Here is a 22,682-nt window from a genome sequence, read left to right on the forward strand (position 1 = left end):
CGTGGTGTTCCGAGCCTCTGGTTGTGTCCAATAGACTCGGTCGGGCAGATGATGGAAGAGCTCCAACTCCAACTCCGATTCCAACTTCAACTTCGTCGCTTATGTAAATACTCTAAATTTTATGTGTTGAAGGATATAGTAGTTGTAATAGTCATAAAAATTCTCTCGGAAAAGTTAGAAGAAAGTAGAGAGAGAGAACATACCGGAGCAACGCTTCCCGTTGCGCGTTCCATCCTCACACGCAACGCAAAAGAGGTCCGTTGTAGAATTGGAAAAGTAAGCACAATAGCCACCAGATTCCTCCTCACACGCACAAACGCCCACGTTGGCGTGTTTAAAATTTATTAACTTTAACAGACGTTTAGCTGTTCGTTACAAAATCCGGTTGAACCGGATACAAAAAGACAAAAAAGTTAAAACACACCCTCCCATACTTTTTTCCGCCAACCCCTAGCCCTGAAGCATCCACCTGTGACCGGCGATCTCACTGAACGCAGAAGCCACTGGCAGCGGATGTGGGAGGGTCTGAGATCTCATATTTTTTTTCCTTTTACCTTTCATAACTCTGGGACCACGAAGCCAAAGCCCACCCGTGCGGTTCACTGGCTACGCCTCTCCAGTTCCACCGGCGTCGTAAACGCATAAGCCAAGTTCCAGTTACAGTTCCACAGTAGGGAAGTGAAGCGCTGAACCAGCCTCAGTTCCAGTTCCAGCTCTACAACAACGCCTCTCCAGTTCCACCGGGTGCACTGCAAATTGCAAACTGAAGCAGCTTCATCGCTTCCTCTCAAATTTTTGTTTACACATAGACAGCATTTGCCCCTCGATCATGTCTCTGTCTCTCTATTTTGTAGGCCATTCTCTCCTAAATCCCATCTAGATCCGCTCCAAATCAAAGCTTCATCGTCAATTTGTCCGCCTGTCTACTCTCTCTTTTATGCAATCTCCATTCACAACAGTCACAGCTCTCCCTCTCTCTTAAAGCCAAGATCTGAAGATCCTCTGTTCACGTTGTCTTTGGTTCCCTCCATGGCCTTAACCGTTGTGGTGCTCCTCACCGCTCTCTTCTTCATGGGTTTCTTCTCCATCTACATCCGCCGCTTCGCCGAAGAGAATGCCCTCAATTTCTCACGCAGCCGAGGCCAGTAGCGCAGAGAAGGGTCGGCCTCGTTGGTGTCTTGCCTCGTGGTCTCGACCCAAATACCGTTAAGTCTCTGCCGCTGTTCACCTACGACAGGAGCGCCAAGGAGCCCGTCGACTGTGTCGAGTGTCTGAGTGAATTCAACGAGGGGGAGGCCGTGAAGGTGATTCCTTACTGTGGGCACGTGTTTCATCCACAGTGCGGACATTTGGTTGTCAGCTCATGGGTTGTGTCCCCTCTGCCGCTTCACGCAGCTGTTCCCCAAGAATAGTGACGTCTCTGTGGATATAGCGGAGGAGGAAGAGCAGGCGGCGAATGACAGAAGGATAACCAGTGTACTTGCTGCGTTCGTCAACGAAGAGATATCAACGATGGAGAGTAGAGGTACGTCTGTAGAAAGAGAAGAGGTTGTACCGGTACGATTGGGCATTGATGCAGGACAATATGGGCACTCGTAACTGGCTGAGACTTGGCGTCTAACTGTGACGGCCGACACCTGAGAGGAATAGGAAGGTGAAGGGTTCCCGGGAGTTCTCCTGGCGGGAACACTCCGATGGCTAAGTTAGAAATCTGAGGAAAACTTAAGGAAAACATTGAGAGTTAAGAGTGCTGAAAGTGATAGCTTCAATACCTTTGCTTCGTGAGGGTTGGGGTCCTTTTATACCGGAGCTCAGTCACGTCAGGCGTAACCGCCACTGCCCTAGCCGTTACTACCAGGACTGAGGTGGCAGGTGCAGACTGCTACTGCAGGCCGTTGCTGTAGGGTACGGACTCGTCAGGCGCGCCATTCTTTTCAGAGACGGCAAGCACGATGTCGCCTAGCAAGGGATGTGGGCACTGGCACCAGATCCGGCAGGTACGGATGTCAGACGGATCTTCCCTGCAGACTGCCGAGCTACTTTGCACCGAACCACTTGAAGCTGGGTTGCCTTGCACCGAGGTGCCGAGGTACGCCGAGGTGCTCGCCCTGGAAGCGGGCCTTGAGCAAGTATGAACAGGAGTTACGAAGGTGTTGTCCCGAGGTGTTTCTCCCTCGGGACACTTAGCCAGAAGCTGGGGTGCTCCCTTAGGAAGGGAGAGCTCGGGGCCCCTTAGGAGGAGCTCGGATTGCTTCGGAGGGAGCTTGGGGCGCTCCATCCTCAGGCTTGGGGCGAGCTGGGCCTCGCCTCTCGCCAAGATGCCACACCCGCTGAGTCGTTTGGTTGGGCCTCGGCGAACTTCCTACGCCGAGTTGTGGCCAGGCAGTCGCGCTGAGTTGTCACTTATGCCAGGTCATGTCCACGTGTCCCCATGCTACAAGGTCGGGCTAAATCACCCTACATCAATTGCCCCCCACTCCCCGTGCTAGGGGTGCTGACCCAGCGCGGGGAGTCCGCAGTCTGCCGGGTGGATTTGGCTCGGGGTCTAAGCTTTCTTGTCCGCCAACTTATAGACTGATTTTGCCTAAACTGATAGACCCCGTGCTAGGGGTCTAAGATTTCGTGTCCATCACGCGAATTATACACTCCGCGAACGTCAAAAAACGCGCTAAACTGATTTTGCCTCAAAGGTCGCGTAGCCGGTTTTCATGAGGACCATCAGATCGTTTCGATCTCAACCGTTGATGCCTACGTATAGTGGCTATAAATAGTGGGGGTCCTGGCCATTTTCCTTCACCACAAATCTTCAGTCGTAGTCTTGAGCTTGCGTCCAAAGCCTCCAGCTCGGGTTAGTTCTTCCTAGTCCGGTCTATCTCTCCTTGGTGAGTCACCCTAGCTCTTCTTCAGTTTCGTTATGTCTTCATTTGATAGCCAATTAGACGAGCCTGAGGCACCCGAGGTGGGTACCTCGACTCAGGGTAACCCTACCGGAGTCCAGTCCCCTGAGGCACGGGAGGCCTCTAGTAACTTGGCATCCACCTCTCACCGAGGTCAGATGCCAGACAGGTGCGGACCCTCCACCATGACCCTGGAGAGGCTCCGCCACCTTATTCGGCAGTACAACCTGCCCAGGGAGTACACCTACAGTTTACCTGCGGGTAACTTTCCATGGGAGCACCGCCCTGATGAAGTCATAATCTTCTGGGAGCAGCTCATAGCCGGGCTATGCCTTCCCTTCCATCCACTCATAGTGGAGGTCCTGAACCACTTCAATGTTACGATAAACCAGCTTCACCCGAACTTGGTCCATAACGTGGTCAGGACCATCTCTCTCTGCTACGAGTATGTCCTCCCCCTAGACTTGGACATATTTTGTTCTATCCTCACCATCAAGAAGAGCGCTTCATGCGTTCTCCCCAAGCATAGGAGGGCTTACTACTTGTCCCCTCGCCCGGGCTTTAAGTTGATGCATAAGCTTCCTAGCAAGATCCCGGCCTAGAAGCAGGACTACTTTGTAGTCCAGAACCCTACGGGGTGGCCCTTCCCTACTCACTGGAGGGCAGCTATCCAAGACCCCGACATCATCCTCGACAAGAAGACCAAGGAGACATTCCAGTCATGAGTTGAGGCCGGTTGTAATTACAAGGATTACACCACCGAGAGTATGCTCATCCAGGTCGGCTTGAGCCCGAGTAGGTAGTTAGTACCTTAGTTGTCTTGCCTGCTCCTTTCTTTTACTCGAGTGCTAATGCCGAGCTCTGTTGCAGGTCTCATGGAGGCAGATAAGCTCAAGGGAGATCAGCTCTTCAAGCACATGAAGGGGAGGAAGAAGCGGGCTGCTAAGATAGCTCGTATCGAGTCGCCGCCAGCCCCCAATCCTGAGCCCAAGCTTCCACCGGCTCTAACTTCCGAGCCTAAGCTCCTTGGGGCTCCTCCGATCATTGACTTGGAGGAGTCCATACCACCAAGGGAACCTGCTACGAGGGCAGCAGCTGAGCCCGAGGTTGCCACCGGGGCTGCTGACGTAGCGGCTGTGGTCTCCGCCGAGCTCATCCGTACAGCCGAGACGGCAGTCTCCAGCTCGGGGAGCCCAGATGGGGGCCAAAGTATCTTAGTCCCCCAGTGCGGTCTTCGGAAGAGCAAGGGGACCATTTACTCCGAGGAAATTTCAGTTTGGGCCGAAATGCTCAACCCTACTCAGCTCGGAGCCCGGGCTGCCACCCACACTATGGTGGTAAGTTCTCTTCTCTTTCCTTTCCTTTTCTTTTATATACACGTTTCTTCGGTACTAACTAACTTCCTTTGTCAGGCGAACTGCGTCGTGCACGCCCTCGCTCTTCAGTCTGAGAGGAACTTAAAGCAAGGTCTAACTGCCGAGGAGTCTTCCCGCGCTGCTCTGTAGCTCGTGAGCAGATCCACCGGTTGGAGAGCGGCGCCATGGCCCAGAGGGGCGTCATCATGGCGCTGACGGCGGAGAAGGACGAGCTAGCACGCGAGAATGACGTGCTGAGGGGCGAGATGGAGGTCCTCAAAGCGGAGCTGGCACGCGAGAAGGGTGTGTTGAGGGGCGAGCTGGACGCCCTCAGGGCGGAAGCGGATGGCCTTAAGGAGAATAAGAAGGCCCTCCTGCACGAGGTGGAGTTCCTCAAGGCGGACATCGAAGAGAAGACCGAGATCTTCACTTAGGTGATAGAGGAGACGAAGATCAAGGCAGTCGCGGAGTACATCCAATCTGATAAATTTGATGTCATTCTGGGGGAGGCCTACCGCAAGGGGTTCAAGCTCAACAGGTGGCTGATAAGGCACATGTACCCCGAGCTCGACACAAGCGCCATCACCACCTCGCGAATCACGGATGAGATAGCTCGGCAAGCCACAAAGGATCCGGATTCAAAGGAGGAGTACGGTGACGAGGAAGCAGACGCCCCTAACCAGCCTGAAGCTCCCGAAGAGGTCTCGCGCAGAGATGAAGATCCCCCGAAGTGATTGCCTTTATATTCCGAGCCTGCGAGATCAGTCTTTGTAGTTGTTTTTCTTTTTTGTTTTCTGTCAAGCTCGTTATGCAAAACTTACTTGTTAATGAAATTGATCTTTCTTTTTCCATGTGTTGTTTTATCCGAGCTATCATGGTTGAGTGTGCGAAGTGATTGACATAGTAGGGCATAGTAAGGCATATGTTCGAACTGTCTTGTGGCATACACCGAGGTGATTGACAGTAAGGCATAGTAAGGCATGTGCCCGAATTGTCTTCTGGCGTATACCAAGGTGACTGGCAGTAAGGCATGTGCCCGAACTGTCTTCTGGCGTACACCGAGGTGACTGACAGTAAGGCATAGTAAGGCAGGAGCCCGAACTGTCTTCTGGCGTATACCGAGGTGACTGACAGTAAGGCATGTGCCTGAACTGTCTTCTGGCGTACACCGAGGTGATTGACAGGCATAGTAAGGCATGTGCCCGAACTGTTTTCCGGCGTACACCGAGGTGACTGACAGGCATAGTAAGGCATGTGCCCAAACTGTCTTCTAGCGTACACCGAGGTGAGTTAAGCGTCGCGGAATCTACCGGTCTGCTTGTACCCTCGACACATTGTGTACTGTGGTGTCGACCTCCTTGGTCAGCTCGGTTTTTTAGCCTCTTGTCCGGGAGGGGAGTGGGTTCAGCCACCCTTAGAATTCGTTCGTGTCATAGAGGCGGCTAGGTTATTATGCCGGAATCTGTTAGTTCGGCGTTTTGGCCCTTAAGTCCTGAGAGCGACTCATGGTCTGCTCCGGGAGTTCGCCCATGTCATAGGAGCGACTGGGTTTTATTGCGTCGAGGTCTTTGTTAGCTCGGCACCTTGGCCCTTAGGCTCTGAGAGTGACACGTGGTCCACTCGGTTGTTTATAGGTAATACTGCCTTAAGTTGACAATATTCCATGTCCGAGGTACTTGTTTCCCTTCCAGGGTTTCGAGCTCATATGTTCCTTCTCCGAGTACTCACTTTACTCGGTAGGGTCCTTCCCAATTCGGACCGAGCTTACCAACACCGGGCTCAAGCACCATAACCTTACGGAGAACCAGGTCGCCAACGCGGAGAGTCCGCTTTTTGACTCTGGTGTTATAGTACCGAGCTACCCTTTGCTATTAGGCCGCAGTCCTGATGTATGCGAGGTCCTGTACTTCGTCAAGTAAGTCGAGGTTGGTACGTAGCTCGTCTTCATTTGCCTTGTCATCATACGCTTCTAGTCTGAGCGAGGGGACTTCGATCTCAGCTGGAATGACTGCTCCGGTGCAGTAGGTGAGGTTAAAGGGGGTCTCTTCTGTGGCGGTCTTTTTCGTGGTACGATAGGCCCATAATACACTGGGCAGCTCGTCTTCCCATAGTCCCTTAGCTTGTCTGCCCATAGTCCCTTGTCATCATAGCTTTGTTCGTGACTTCCGTTTGACCGTTTTCCTGAGGGTGCGCCACTGAGGTGAAATTCTACTAAATTCCCATGTCTTGGCACCAGTTTTGGAATTTGATGTCTCCAAACTACTTACCATTGTCAAAGATCAGTACCCGAGGTAATCCGAAACGACACATTATGTTCTTTCAAAAGAAGTTCTGCACATTCCGGGCTGTGATTGTTGCGAGAGGTTCGGCTTTGACCCACTTCGTGAAATAGTCAACTGCCACCACCAGGAACCTTCTTTGTCCTGTTGCTGGTGGGAATGGCCCAAGTAAGTCAATCCCCCATTGTGCGAATGGCCACGGGCTAGTGAGGTATTTTAGGTCAGCGCAGGCCGGTGATGGATGTTGGCATGCTTCTGACACCTGTCGCATTTTTTGACGAGCTCGGTCGCATCTGCCTTCATCGTTGGCTAGTAATACCCTTGTCGTAGTGCTTTCTGAGAGAGGGCTCTGCCCCCCAGGTGTCCACCGCACAAGCCCTCATGAGTATCACGGAGGACGAGCTCGACTTCGGAGGGTCGCAAGCAGCGCAGGTAGGGGAGCGTGTAGGATCTTCAGTATAGCCATCCGTCTATCATGACGTATTTGGCTGCCTGACGCTCTACCCTCCTGCTGGCATTACGATCTGCAGGGAGGGTCTCGTGTAGCAGGAAGCTCGTGAGCGGATCAATCCAACTCGACTCTGCTTGAACGACGGGAGCGACCTCCTCTGCCCCCCTGAGAATGCTAGGCCGAGGCAAGTTCTCTATATACACAGTCCTCATGGTGTTATCTCCCGTGCTGGCTAACCATGATAGGGCATCGACCTCAGCATTATCTGATCTCGGGATTTGTTGGATGAAGTGTGATCGGAAGTTGAGCAGAGCCCCTCTTACATTGGCTAAGTATGCTACCATGGTTGGCTCGCGAGCTTTGTACTCACCCAGAACCTGATTGACCACGAGCTAAGAGTCACTGCAGACGACGATGTGCTTGGCTTTCACTTCCTTTGCCAGATCCAGCCCGGCTAGCAGCGCCTCGTACTTTGCTTCGTTGTTTGATGCCGTGAACTCAACGTAGTGCATACTCCAATTTCACACCGCTTGGCCCGTACAGAACGATCCCAGCTCCGTTGCCCTGCCGGTTTGACGAGCCATCTACGTGAAGGATCCAGGGTTCCTCGTCCTAGTTCGCACTTGGCCTAACTAGGAGAGATGCCGCACTCCGCACTGGTTGCTACTTCATGTGGCTCGAGCTCAACCAGCCTGGGAACCCCGGGCTCACTCGCGTTGGGGACTCGTGTTCCACCGGTCTAGGGACTTCGGAGCTGAAGGTGCATTCTGTGATGAAATCTGCTAAGACTTGGGCCTTGATAGCAGTTTGTGGCTTATACTGGAGTTCGTATTTGCTGAGCTCGATGGCCCACTTTGTCAGCCTTCCCGAGACCTCGGGCTTGAGTAAGACTTGCCTCAGAGGTTTGTTGGTAAGGACAATGATGGTGTGGGCTTGGAAGTACGGGCGGAGTTTTCAGGCTGCTATGACCAGTGCATAGGCTAACTTTTCTATCTCTGGGTACCTTGTTTCTACTCCTTGCAACACTTTACTAACATAATAGACGGGTCATTGGACCCAACCTACTTCTCTTATTAATACCGAGCTGACCACCTCGTCACTTTCCGAGAGGTATAGCTCTAAAATATCACCCTCCTCGGGTCGGGTTAAGACTGGGATGCTGGCGAAGTGCCTTTTGAGTTCGTCGAGCGCGAGTTGGCACTCTTCAGTCCATTCAAAGCCTTTGCTTTTTATGGCCTTAAAGAAGGGCAGGCAGCGATCTGCTGACTTGGACATGAAGCGGCTCAGGGCGGCTAACCGGCCGTTCAGCTTCTGAACCTCCTTTAATTTCCGGGGTGGTCTCATTTCTAGGATGTTTTTGATTTTGTCCGAGTTGGCCTCAATGCCTCGTCGGTTAATGATGTACCCTAGGAATTTACCCGAGGTGACACCGAAGACACACTTGTTGGGGTTTAATTTCATATTAAATCTACGCAAAATTTCAAAAACTGAATGTAAATCTTGTATTAAATCATATGAAAATTGGGTTTTGACGATCATGTCGTCTATATAACACTCTACTTTTATGCCAATTAGTGGCTCAAACAGTTTGTTTACAAGTCTTTGAAAAGCGGCATCAACCTTTTTTAACCCGAAGGGCATGACCTTGTAACAGTACAGGCCGAACTCGGTTATGAAGGCAGCTTTTTCTTCATTAGCTGGGTCCATCCTGATCTGATTGTAGCCCGAATAGGCATCCAGGAAGCTCAACAACTCGTGCCCCGAGGTCACGTCCACTAGATGGTCGATCCTGGGAAGTGGGAAGCAGTCCTTTGGGCAAGCTCGGTTCAGGTCGGTGTAGTCGATGCACATGCGCCATTTACCGTTAGCCTTTTTTACCAGAACAGGGTTGGCCACCCAGCTCGGGTAATGAACTTCCCTGATAAAATCAGCTGCAAGGAGCTTCCCGACCTCCTCGTCGACTGCCTTCCATCGCTCTGGGGCTAGGTTGCATTTCTTATGTCTAACGGGCCTAACTACATGATCAGTATTGAGCCTATGAGTTATAATGTTGGGGTCTATGCCGGGCATTTCTATCACTGACCATGCAAAAACATCTAAATTTTCGAGTAAGAAACTTACAAGTTGAGACCGCAGGGGCTCCTCAATAGAAGCACCGATCTAAAGTACCCGAGTTGGGTCCTCTGCCGAAGCCGGGACGGGGATGGTCTCTTCGGTAGGTGCGGCTCGCTCCGTGAACTGCTCCGCAGGTTGTTCTAGCTCGAGGTCGTCTGCTACCTTGGCCTTTCCTTTGAGGGCGACTACATAGCACTTGCGGGACTCGAGCTAATCGCCTCGTGTCACTCCGACTCTAAAGTCTGTAGGGAACTTCATCGCCAGGTGGTAGGTGGAGACTACTGCTCGTAGGGCGTGGGTGATGGGCCGACCTACTATTGCATTGTACGGGGAGGGGGTCGCAACCACCAGGAACTCGTGGTTGAGCCTTACCATGCTGGGCCAGGTGCCGACCTCCACTGGTACAGTGACTCTCTCCAAAGGTCTGACCTCCTCACCGCTGAATCCCACAAGTGGAGTGTTTGCGGGCTTCAAGTCGCTTTCCTGGAGCTGTAGCTGATCGAAGGCTGCCTTGAAGAGAATATCTGCCGAGCTGCCCGAATCGACTAGGACACGCCTGACCTCGAAGTCGTTGATCTTAATCTTTATGACGAGCGCGTCATCATGGGGATAATGGACCCCTCGCGCATCGTCTTCAGTGAAGAAGATCGGTTCCTCCATCCTTAGCCGCTTTGGGGGGTTAAGCTCTTCCCTGGCGGCCTCGCGGGCTGATGACCGAGCTGTTGTCGAAGTGCAGCCCACGACAATTGATCCTCCGACAATTACATGGATGGTCCCCCGGACTGGTCTCTCGTCGGGAGGCTACCTCTGCGGCTGTTCTACTTGTCTGCTGGATTCGGGAGCCTCTTTACTCTGCTCCCCGTGCCGGCCTGCTTTATTATTATTATTATGCTATACAAAATTTCTCAGATATCCGTGACGAATAAGTTCTTCTATCTCGTCGCTAAGGTTCTTGCAATTTTCGGTACTATGACCGTGATCTTTATGAAAACTACAACACAAGTTTTTATTCCTAACATTGGGATCGGCCTTAAGCCGAGGTGGCCACTTCACATATGGGGCATCCTTGATCACCATGAGGATCTCGACCCGCTTTGCGTTGAGGGGCATGTAGTCCCTTTCTGCTGTCGGAGCTCGGAAAGGCTGAATTGGCTTTGCCCCCCGAGCTTGGTCCTTCTTCTTCTTGCTGTCACTTGGAGCCAAGGGCTCCGGTTCCCTTTTTCTTTTTTCAAGGGCCTGATCGCCCTTCTGATTGATCTCCCCCTCTGTCCCTATGAATCGATCTACGAGTTCGATGAACTCGATAACGGTCTTGAATTGGTTGACAACCACGTGCCATTTGAACTCCTTGTGGGTGATGCCACGCTTGGCCGCAGTGAGCCGAACTGCAAGGTCTAGATCGGGTATCTGTAAGCAAGCGTCATTGAACCATTTGACATAGTTCCGGATAGACTCTCCTTCCCTCTAGACTATGCTGAAAAGGCTTTTTTGGGTCCTCGGGCACCTCTTACTGATGACGAAGTGGGAGGTGAAGACCTGCGTGAAAAAGAAATTCTCTTCTTGTTCATTCCAATGGGACTCATGGCTTTGAATGTATAATGAAGATGCAAGGAGAAGGTACACCATGCCAATATATGAAAAGACTCTACCGGTGCTCTATGGGCTCGGAGCACAATAGTATATAAGATACAATGCCCATCCAACCTATGAAATGGATCCCAAGATTTTGAACATAGATATCAATGCTTGACTATTGATGCGGTGGAATGAAAATAATTATGCAGGCCGTGGTGTGAAATCCAGCCTCCTGGGCTACAGCTTGGAAACTCCAATAAAAATCCTAGGCTCTCAGGACTGGAGTTGGATGGTGAGGTCCCAAGTTGCCAAGATGCCATCCTTATTCTTGGGCCTAGGTTTTAAGGACCATAGGCATCATATTAGCGACCTTGGAGGACCATAGCCCACAATTGAATGGTTCATACCAAAGGCGGCCTTGGTTAATTTGGATCTCAAGGTTTCAATGAAGGAAAAAAGGAAGAAGAAAATCATTCTCATATTATTTGATTCTCATCCAAAAAAAACATTAAAATGCAATTTTGATAAAAGGATGAAAAATAGAAACCCATGTAACAATTCAGTACCACAAGCAGTTTTTTGCTTACAACTAAACTCAGATACTAGATTCCTAAGTAGACAGACATTTCAATTTGGAAATGGAAAAGGAACTTCATTAACCCTCCAAATGTCATAAAAAAAAGGAGGGTAAGCATTGCAACCAAATCTCAGGGATTAGAACTTATGCCAGCCCCCAAGAGCTCCATTCTCAAACTCGAGTAAGAACCAGGAATGCTTTGTATGAGTTTCAGCCAAGGAGCATTTTATCTGAACCATCACTTTTAAGAGGAATTCATTTCAAAGAACTTCCTGCGAAAACAAGAAAACCAACACCTCTATTAACAACACCATATCAAGAATGGTATCTAATTTTGTCATAAGAAAATAGAATTGATTTTGTATTCAGAAAGATAAAACATCAGAAAACAAATATATGTCATGATATTTATTTCTCTTGCATGATGCTTTGGATTCACCTCGTAGAGATGTCAAAATACTTGGCAGAAGAATTTTTCACTCTTGTCAAAAAATTTCAGTCTTGAAACTTCTCCATTGGATGATTGGTGTTTCTGGAACAGTTACTTCTGCAATGGATGGATATGGAAAGAAATAGAATATTAAAGATAACAAAATATAGCAGGTAATCTGTTCTTCAAAGTTTCTGTTTAGTTCTAACAAAGAGTATGAATGACCCAAAGTTTCTGTTTAGTAAGGAGATGACTACACCCCCGATGAGCTAACTGGTGCATCAAGTGCTTGCATGACTTAGTGAGAAAATTAGGCTGATTTGATGGTAAAATTACATTTACCATCAAGAGTCCAAACTAGACTATCATTCTAATCGAAGGATGCAAGCAGATTTTAAGAATCACCTTCCCTTTATTTTCAATGAACAGAATGTTCCCTCTGTAAGAAGATTATTCACTTTGATAGGTCCAGTGAAACCGGGTGTAGGTCTTACAATTTTGAAGCGCTCAACACCCAAGATATAAAGAACAAAGTTTCTATGAGGAAAAGAAAAGAAAGGAAAGGAATGTGGTATTGAAATAATTACAATGATTCTCATCTAAATTAAACATTAAAATACAATCTTAATAAATTATTGAAAAAGGTTGAAAAGTAGTAATCCATGTATCTCAAGTAACAGTTAATTCATAACCAGACAGATATTTCAATTTGGAAATGGCAAAAGCAACTACCTTAACCCTCCAATATCATTTAGCAAAAGGAAGCTGGAAGTTGCAACCAAACCTTAGGGGTTAAAATTTAAGCTAGTCCCTAAGAGCTCCATTGTCACACTCCTATAGGATCCCGCCATGCTTTAAGTATGAGCTTCAGCCAAATGACCATTTCAGCTGAACCATCACTTTAACGGGAACTAATTTCCCAGGACCTCCTGCCAAAATAAGACAACATCTCTAGCAACAACACCGCATCCAGAATAGGATCTAATTTCATCAAAACAAAATACAGTGGATGGAAGGCCATTGAGAGAAGTTTAGTGGATGTAGGAAGGAAACTTGAGGGTATGGACTATGGACATAATTTTGTGGCTGACATGGCTGACATTTAGAAGGCCAGCCGATGGCTTGGCTGATATTTTAGCTAAACAAGGGTCAACCAGGGGCAATTTCTTTTGCACAGCATTGTAATAGGGGACTGCTATGTGGGTTTTAGCACTCTCTTTTGGGGTGTTTGTTCAGTACTTCGAAAACAAAACACACCGGATTTTTTATTAAAAAAGACAAGGTATCAACTCAGAGGAAAGAGTATGGTCTATCATAACTTCTGAATATGCATCAGAAAACAAAGACATCCTATGATATTTCACTGGTATATCATATATGGTGCTTTGGATTCACCTCATAAAGATGTCAAACTCTTGGTTGAAAATTTTTTCAACCCTGTCAAAAAAAATTATATCAGTCTTGGAACTTATTCATTATATGGTTTGTGTTTCTAAAACAGATCACTAAGTATTAACAAAATATAGGAGGTAATCTATTCTTCATACATTCTGTTTAGTTCTAGCAAAGAGTAACGAGTCAAGACAATATGATTCTTACAAATTTGTTACTTGCAAAGTCTCACCCTGGCCCCTTGCTTGCATCTAACTATTTCTTGCATGACATTTTCTATTTAATAAAAATGCATTTATGTTCTAATTTTACACCCTTCTCTAAGACATAAGCTTGCTCTCAGAAATGGTTTACCAAGTTGTCCACAAACTCCCAACTTTGCATCAATAGAAAAAGAATGAGTATCCATTTAGATATGTTTCTACAATATTAAGCACAGTATTCTTCCTTTTCTTTTGGAAAGAAAAAAAAAAAAAAACAGTATTCATTCTTATTACACAGACAAAAAGTATACTCTTGAAGTCTTGCTCCAAATTACAATGTTGGTATATAGTAAAACTACACAAGGCAAATTTGAGTTTCCAAAAGTTTTGTATAAGATGGATTTCTCCCTGAGTTCTTAGTCATCTGTGCCTTGAATTTTTTATTATTTAAAATGCAAGTAGATAAAAATCTAACCTTGAAGACATGCCTGAAGATAAAATATTTCATTTTATTTTAGCCCACTGTCCAGTATCCTTGAAATGCATCCAACTCTGTTTTGCTAAGCTACAACTGCTGGTTCTATAGAAATCCATCTATGTTCCAAAATCCAATTTATCTTCTACCCATATCTAGGCACAAACATGCGCTGTAAAATTACAGAGATTGTCAGGTATGTCTTATGTTGGTTAGTTTACACCTTAGGAGCAATAACCACATATATTTGTACTAATGCATATGGCTGTATCAATCTCAATACAAGGAAAGACCTCAGAGGTGATCATAGGGCATAAGAAGATTTGTATGGTATTGGTGATTTACTGATTTACTGACAAGAGGATACAAACTACTAAATTTAGTGACAGGAATGTCAGATACTTAAACACATATTTGAATGGCAGAATAAGAGTGATAATCTTGTTTTTCTTTTTCTTGACCAGTATGTAACTATATATAATAAACAACATTTAAACAGAAATTCAATTACAGGAGTAATATCAAACAATATTTAATATCATCAATAAGGGAGAAATTATACTGCAAGGTTTTGGGGTGTACAATCAGCGCATTTGCTAACCACCAAACATTGAAACCTATTCTCAGTCATCATCTTGAAACTGGTTTATCCATACATCAACTCTATATGTTGTTGAAAGTGCATAAAAAATTTACTCCTAGACATGCTTCAGTAAATAACATTACAGACCTGAAAATTTAATCAGATGCATGCATCCTGAATAGGTTTGTATCTTTGAACAGACACATGCATGCAGCTCCATCAACTTCAATCAATTTGAATATATCTCCTCGGGTGACCTCATGGTCACAGTTGGAAAATTCACATCTGTGAAGAAATTCCCCCAAACCAGTTATAGTAACATAATGACTAGAGGACAATAACGGCTATGTTTAGTCATAGAACTGTCATTTATAATAAAAAAGTTGAGTAGAAGAGTAAATGGGGATAAACCTTATTCTTATTTTCATCATTGTACTTTCTACATAGTAAAGAAGATTGGGTAATAGCCTTTGGAGTAGAAGGTTAGGACCGCACCCAGTATACCCCTCCCAAGACCCTCTTTAATAGCCTTTTGATAAAGTAAAGAAGATACATGGAACCATTATAATTAATTTCTGGATTTTTGTGGAATAAATGGTAAAGACCTTTGTCACATTCAACCCTATTGCACAGAAACATTCTGGAAAGGAGATGGTGGTTCTGGCCTTCTGGGAGCTTAATCACCTAATGTCCAGAAGCAGAAAACAAGTACACATGTTTAATATACATGCAATAGAAAAGTTACAGAGTCCAGACCCAATTATCATACATACAATAAAAGTCACATCAAGCAATGACAAAGGGATTGAGGTTGATATGATGTAGTAGCTGATAATATTGATGTGGATTCAGAAAAAAGAAAGAACTGAAGAAAATTATGCTGGCAAGTGACCACTACCAGAAGCATTGTTTTATTAGTGGAAAACCTGTCATGCATTAACAGAAATTGCTGAGAATTATGAATGTGAAACACAACATAAATGAAACAACCAAACTTGCAAAGCTAACAAAAATAGAAATTTCACTCACATTCAATTTCCATACAGTGATTGTCATGTCCTATAAAAGCTAACAAAAATAGAAATTTCACTCACCCAGGAGATTGAACAAGTTATTCTCATTTATTTATGGTAGATGAAAATGGTTCCATTATCCTCGAATGAAACAAATTTATTCTAGCTAAGTATTAGTCTTTTCATGCTGCATATACAATAAGGACTGTGTATGACTAATGCAATGTAGAAGGTGATGAAATTACCAATGCGAATATAAGATTTTGCACATAGTGCTTTATTTAATACTCTGATAGTAACAGTCTTGATCTTGTTTTGCTGGAAAGGTATGATTCCAAAAGATCTTTGGCCAATCAAACCCCCTGGTGAATTTTGATGAATACCACCTTATTGGTTATCACTTTTGTGACACTGGTTGATTGCTTATATGTTTTTCCAGTATCATAGACTCATAATTGAACCCTATGTTTCCTAGAAATGGAATCAAATTAAATCTTATTGATTTAATACTTCTTTAATCCAAACAAAAAAGAACACATTAATTTTCAGAAGAAATAATGGCATGCACATCATGTTTCATGGAAATGGATAGCAAAAGAACTTTTTAAGGATATGGAAATGCAATAATTTAATATGTGGAAGAATTTTGCATTGTGAGATAAAAAATTAAGAAAAAAATTCATTTTCTGAAAAAAAATAATAACATGAACATCCCATGTCATGGAAACGAGTAAAGAAAGAAATAAAAAAAATCACCGCTGAAAGAAGAAAAATGCAAGGATGTGTGGAAGGAGTTTACATTGAGATAATAAAATAAGAAATACCAAATGATCAATCGGATGGTTTGAGTTTAGATGAAGATACACATGACACATAAACTAAAAGGGGGAAAAATAGAATGTAGCCTTTCAGCAAAACTAATATATAGTGTAGAAAACAATCAATTTTATTTTTCAATTACTCTTCTTATAAAGGGAAAAGCGAAAAAGAAAAGATGAGGTACCTTGTTGCCTTGACGTTGCACATGAGAGTCCTTTGTTTCGCAGCCATTTTTGAAGTTGGGAAGTTGTCATGTGTTAAGCAGTCTTAAGCAATCCTGTTACTGATACTTTCTTGTTACGGTAAAAGAGGAAAAGAAAATCTCTCCTTTTCGTTGCAGTGGATATGTTCTTCTAAAGATCCTTGTTTTGGTGGATGACCAACTTTGAGTGTTTCAAAAACTCATTGAACCTTAACAAAGTGATGAGAATTATGAATGTGAAGCAAAACATAAATGGGACAACAAAACTTGCAAAGCTAACAAAAATAGAAATTTCACTCACATTCACCATCCATACAGTGATTGCCCATTACCTGCAAAAGCGCTTAATCAGAACTTATCCATGGAGGCCACCTGGGAGATTGGACTTGTTTTTTTTTTTATTTATTTGTGGTAGACAAAAAAGGTCTGTTATGGACACACCACCCGGTAGCACACTGCGGCGCAGTCATAGGCAGCAGCACGCACAGCGGGCTGCCCAGCAGCATGCACCACCCGGCAGCGCACACCGCCCGGCAACGCGCAGCGCGCACCGCCTGGCAGCACGCAGCACGCACCGCCGGCAGCGCGCAGCACGTACCGCACCACACGGCAGCAGCAGGGGCAGCAGCGCGCACCGCATGGCAGCACACACCACGCACACGCCCGGCACCGCACGGCAGCGGCACCATGGCGCACAGCACGCACCGCCAGGCAGCAGCGCGCACCGCACGCACTGCACGGCAGCACGCACCGTGCACACGCCTGGCACCGCACGGCAGCGGCACCATGAGCCGCGCGCACGCACCCAGCAGCAGCAGCAGAGCGGGGCCTGCACGACAGCTCATAGGGGTGGACCCACCCTTATCTGGACACGTCAAGCCAACTCGCCGCCAGCTTACCTTATCCTTATCTTATCCCTTATCCCTTATCTCATCTTATCCTTATCTTTATCTTATCTTAAGTAAGAGTGTGTTACCAATAGGAGTAGATAATTAGGAGTTTGAGTTCAAGTTGGAGTTTGAGTTTAATTAGGAATTTCCTTCTGTAATCTCCTATTTAAGGAGCTACGAATTGAAGTAAAGCATTCAGTTTTCCAGCTAAGAAAAGAGTGAGGAGAGTTCGGGTGGTCTCTTGGACAAATCACCCCAAGGGAGAGTTCGGGTGGTCTCTTGGACAAATCACCCATTCAGTTTCCGCAATAGGGTCTGCACGCAAGGGAAGGCGCAAGGGAAAGCAGGGCTTTCGCACCGTGGACCGACCCGTGACGGGATCCTACGCGCGGGACCATAACAAGGTCCCATTGTCTTTTAATGAAACAAATTTATTCTGATTAAGCATTGATATTTTACCTGCTGCATATACAACAATAGGACAGGATAGGATTAATGCAATGCACAAGGTGATAAAATTACCAATGTGAATAAGATTTCTCACATAATAAATAGTGTAGCTAACAAATACTCAATAAAACGGCTTGAGTTTAAATGAAGATAAACGGGACACTTCAACTGAAAAGGGGAAAAATTGGAATATATCCTTTCAGTTTCAGCAAAATAATATATAATAAACCTAACAATCAATTTTACTTTTCAAATTCTCTTCTCATAGAAGGATAAATGAAAAAAAGAGAAAAAGAAAGAATGAGGTACCTTATTGCTTTGACATTGCCCTTGAAAAGTCCCCTGCTTTGTAGCCATTGTTGAAGTTGGGAGGTTATCATGTGTTAAGGGGAGTCTTAAGCAATGGTGTTGGATGGTTGCATAGATGTGCAAAGGAGGAGGATCGTATAAACCAAATGATATAAATCATTCTTTTTTCATATTGTGCTGGAACTGCTAAATTAGCCAACTAGTAAGTGATAATCTGTCCAAATTCACTAGAGAAAGCCTCACAATACCCCAGATCATAGATTTTCATTGAAAAAGTGGAGAAACAGAACAAATGGACTGATCTCTTCTCGTTATAGTAAAAGAGAAAAAGAGAATCTCTTCCAGTGTTTCAAAGACCCATTGAACATTTTCTCAATCTCAAGAAATCTTTGACCAATCAACTATTATAATTGGGATGTGAGCTATCTTAGACCAATCTCTCCCTCCTCTCTTGCATGATTTTCTAAGAAGAGGACAATTAAATATTGTCAAACTTTGAAGCTGTGCGAGCAGTCTCTCTTCAGGTAAGAATCTGAGCCTCTGAAAATTAAAGAATTCTAGTTTTTTAAGAGAGGTAGACAGCATCCACTCCTTCTCGTCTGGAAAGGACCTGAGACCACCCACAATCCTTGATAGTCAATGACTGAAGAGATGTAAGCTTGTGTAGTCCAACACCTTTGGGTAGGACTTCCATGTCTTTCTCACCGCATCCAGAGATCGTAAGTTTCTTTAAAGTGGTCGGCAAACCCCCCTCGGGAAAATCCATTAAGCGAGGACATTTGGAAATAATTAACTCTTATAGAGATGTGAAACTCTGCAAATATTTGGGTAAGGACATGAGCATAGGAGCATTTCCGATATATAGTAATTCAAGAGAGGTAGGCAGAAGCCACTCCTCATCTGGAAAGGACCAGAGACCACAATAATCCTGGATAGTCAATGATCGAAGAGATGTAAGTTTGTGTAGTCCAACACCTTTGGGTGGGACTTCCATGTCTTCCTCACCGCCTCCGCAGATCATAAGTCTCTTCAAAGTGGTGGGCAAACCTCCCTCAGGAAAGAACATTACGCAAGGACATTCCAAAATGCATAACTGTTCAAGAGATGTTAGGCTCTGCAAATTTTTGGGTAAGGATTGAAGGTGCTCACAATTCTCAAACCGAAGTTCTTGAAGGCTGGTGGGCAATTTCAATTCTGAAGCTGATGCCAAATGTGGAGAATCCCTTACCAACAAAGAGGTAAGAAGGTGAAGTTTTGCAACAAATGCAAGACCTCAACATCATCACTGAGGTTTTCAAGTTGCAATGTTTGTATACCACATATTTGCCATAATACTCTCCATCCGTGTATCATAGAACCCCTAACAAGAATAAAACATTCTTCATTTTTCTCACCAAGACATTTGCCTTCTTCGATATCACCCAATTCTTGACAATCATGTATGCCCAACATGTTCAACTCTTCAAATGAAGGAGGTGGGTACAATGTCAATGCTGTCAACTTGGGACAGGATTTTATCACAAGTGAACAAAGGGAAGGAAATTGTTTGTGTTTTATGGATGATGATTCTATTATTGCTTCATTACCCAGCCTTGTAAATTGCTCACAATGTGTTAATTTAAACGCTTTCAGCATGGGGAACCAAGGGGATGGGATTTGGAACTCCCTAAGCTTGGGACATTTTTTAATTACAAGGATATGAAGGTAAGGGAATAATGGTTCTTCTTGGTCACCTTCCACCTGCTCTACATCACAGTCTTCCCAATTAGGCATCCTCGAAACCTCAAGATACTTGAGTGATTGAAATAATGGCTTCACAACAATGCCATCCCGTGACACAAACAACTCACGACCCACACACTGTATGCTATTTTCAGAATCTTGAGGAAAGATTGCTGTCCTAAACAAGCAGGGAGGACCTTACAACCTTTAAAATGCACTTGCACCAGATTGGACATAGTTAGCATCCAATTAGGATATCTTATACCTGAATAGTTTTAGATGTTGAGTGTTCTTAGGTTACTATGAGGTTGTAGACACTTTATTACTTCCTCCGTCATAGCTCTTTCTGTCCTGCCATTCCATTCAAATGTTAACTCCTCGATATCTTCATTCTTCTTGAAATTAACTTCCTTGATATCTGCCATGTTCAAAAGCTCTAACTCTAATAGGAAAACCTGTTTTAACTTGATGCACTTACCATACAATTTGAGATATCCCTGTGGAAATCTGGAATTATATACATAGGTCTTCATCTTGACAAGTTGAATATTGACAAGGCTTCCTACAACTTCACCTAACTCCATATCATTTACAAATTCGTAATTTCCCAAAAATAACAATATTTGTAAATTATAGAGGCTACAAATCGATGTGGGTGGAGCTGGAATTTCAGTGAAGGAAAGGTCTAGGTATTGTAAAAGTTTTAAGTTCCCAATGGAATCTGGCAAACCAGATTTGCTAAGGACAATACCATGCAAGCACAAAACACGTAAACATGTGCATGCATTGAATAAATTGTCAAGGAATGGCCGAGGATATGTGAGTCTGAGTTTGTAGAAGTACAAATCTACAACTGTGCGTAAACTCTTCCCTTTGTACAAGGCATTGCAACAGTGAGCTAGTTGATCATCTTCCATCCGAAGAGATAAGCCCATATGATGAGCATTATTGGGAATATTCTCCAAATGATCACCAGTTTCTATTCTAAAATATATGTCCTTTGTAATGGATTGTGCTAAATCATGAATGAGGTCATGCATCACAAACACATGAAAAATGACCTGAAACATAGCTCATGAAAAATGACCCGAAACATAGCTCATCAAAATATTGTCTCCCCATGCCTTCCATTTCTTTCCTTCCTTTGTTTGAATGTACAATAAATCCTTCCCCCATCCATAACAAAACTAACTCCTCCTTCTGGATTTTATAATCTTTGGGGAAGATGGAACAATATGCAAAGCACCACTTCAGATGTGCTGGGAGATGTTGGTAGCTTAATCTCAAAGCTGGCATTATACCACTTTCATCTTCTTCTAATTCCCACATTTCACTTGCCAAGACTCTCTCCCACTCTTCTATTTCATGTTGAGAGTGTAAGAGGCCACCAAGTGACTTTACTGAGGCACACCTTTACACTTTCCACAATTTTCCTAGCAATTGCTTTCAACTCTGGATGTGCATTCAAATGGATGTTGTCTACACATGCACACTGCCATAATAAAGACAAGCAATCTTCGTCTGGCAAACTACCAAGAAAGAAAGTAGGAATAGTTCCCATGATGTTTGAAACTTTCTTGCTTCTTGTTGTCACAATACTTTTACTTCCATTTTCTCCATACATGAAAGGGAGGCGAAGGGCCTTCCAGTCACCGCAATTATCACTCCAAACATCGTCTAGAACAATTAAAAATCTCTTCCCCTCCAAGGTCTTCTTAAGTTTTACTTGAAATGTGTCTAGGTGTGTGAGACCACACAGTTCCCCTGTGGCAGACTCAATAATACCTTTTGTTATCTTTGCAACATCAGATTCTTCAGACACGCAAAACCACGCTTTTAGGTCAAAATGCCCCTCTACCTCCTCATCGTTGTATACAAGTTGAGCAAGGGTGGTTTTGCCCAATCCACCTATACCAACTATACAAGCTACTTCAAAATTTTTTTCATTGGATTTGTTGGTCACCATCAACCGTTCAATTATCTTGTTGCTTTTATCAGTCTCCCGACCATAAACATTAGATTTGTCCACAAGGGAACTTGTTTGCCGCCTCTCTGTAATTTGCTTGACCATTATCTTTCTACTTTCTATATCAACCCTTTTTAAATCAAATTCAATTATTCCATTTTCAAGTTCCTTCACTCTCTTGTTGATATATTCCATCCTAGCTTTTATTGAACGTAACTCAGAGCTGGGGATGGAAGAGCGTACCTTATTGGTTGTCACGTTCAATTGTCCGCCATAGGTTGCATATTCATCCAAGATGTCTTCAGCATCATAGGCCAGATGACTGAGTTCATCTAACCAATCCTTCACTTCCTTGTTCTTTGTCTGCTGTTGTTCGGCATCGGTTAGCACACCTTTAATCCTCCGCAGTGCTGTTCTTAGGTCTGCGAGATCTTTTTCAGCATTGTCCCATTTGGATGAAGACTCTTTGATAGTTGGGCTGGCTAACTTGCCTAAAAGCACTTCAAAATGAGCTGCCACCAGTGCCTCTCCCACAGCAGACATATTGATCATGCTTCAAACTTATGATGGAACGAAATAAAAGACTCGAGAATTAAGAAAGATGGAATTATAAAAGTTCTGATCTCAGAGAATGAATCCAAATATAGTCCAGCCTTTTATGTACCTTTCCTCTCTTGTGCTGCAGCAACTTCAATGGCGTTTCATACGTGGTTCAGGTTCACTTTATTTCCCAGTGAATGTGGTGGTGTAAATGCGGTATGGTTTCTTTTGACGCGGTTTTAAGAAAGAATCAAAGAAAACAAGCAAAAGATGCTGGGTTCACACTTCACATCAGAATGACTTGTGTCGGAAAAAACACTTCCTCTGTCTCCGTAAGATGCCAAGTTTACTCTTGTTTTCGATGTCAACTTTAGGGGAAATTTATAAACTTGTGTAAAATAGCACTGAAATTTAAACCATTTGCGTGAATATAGTTAAA

At 44.6% G+C, this 22,682-nt stretch overlaps 1 pseudogene across 1 annotated transcript; it reads right to left on the reverse strand.

The window, feature by feature from the left end:
• Positions 1-309: 309 nt before the first annotated feature.
• On the reverse strand, positions 310-22,682 carry LOC109113868 (putative disease resistance RPP13-like protein 1; annotated as a pseudogene). Its single transcript, XR_016082647.1, has 3 exons — positions 22,368-22,682; positions 11,689-22,263; positions 310-11,521 (listed from the first exon to the last, which is right to left on the reverse strand). The product of XR_016082647.1 is annotated as a putative disease resistance RPP13-like protein 1 (transcript).

This window comes from Nelumbo nucifera, chromosome 2 (assembly GCF_055504915.1).
Source record: "Nelumbo nucifera cultivar China Antique chromosome 2, China Antique-T2T, whole genome shotgun sequence".
Lineage (NCBI taxonomy): Eukaryota > Viridiplantae > Streptophyta > Magnoliopsida > Proteales > Nelumbonaceae > Nelumbo > Nelumbo nucifera.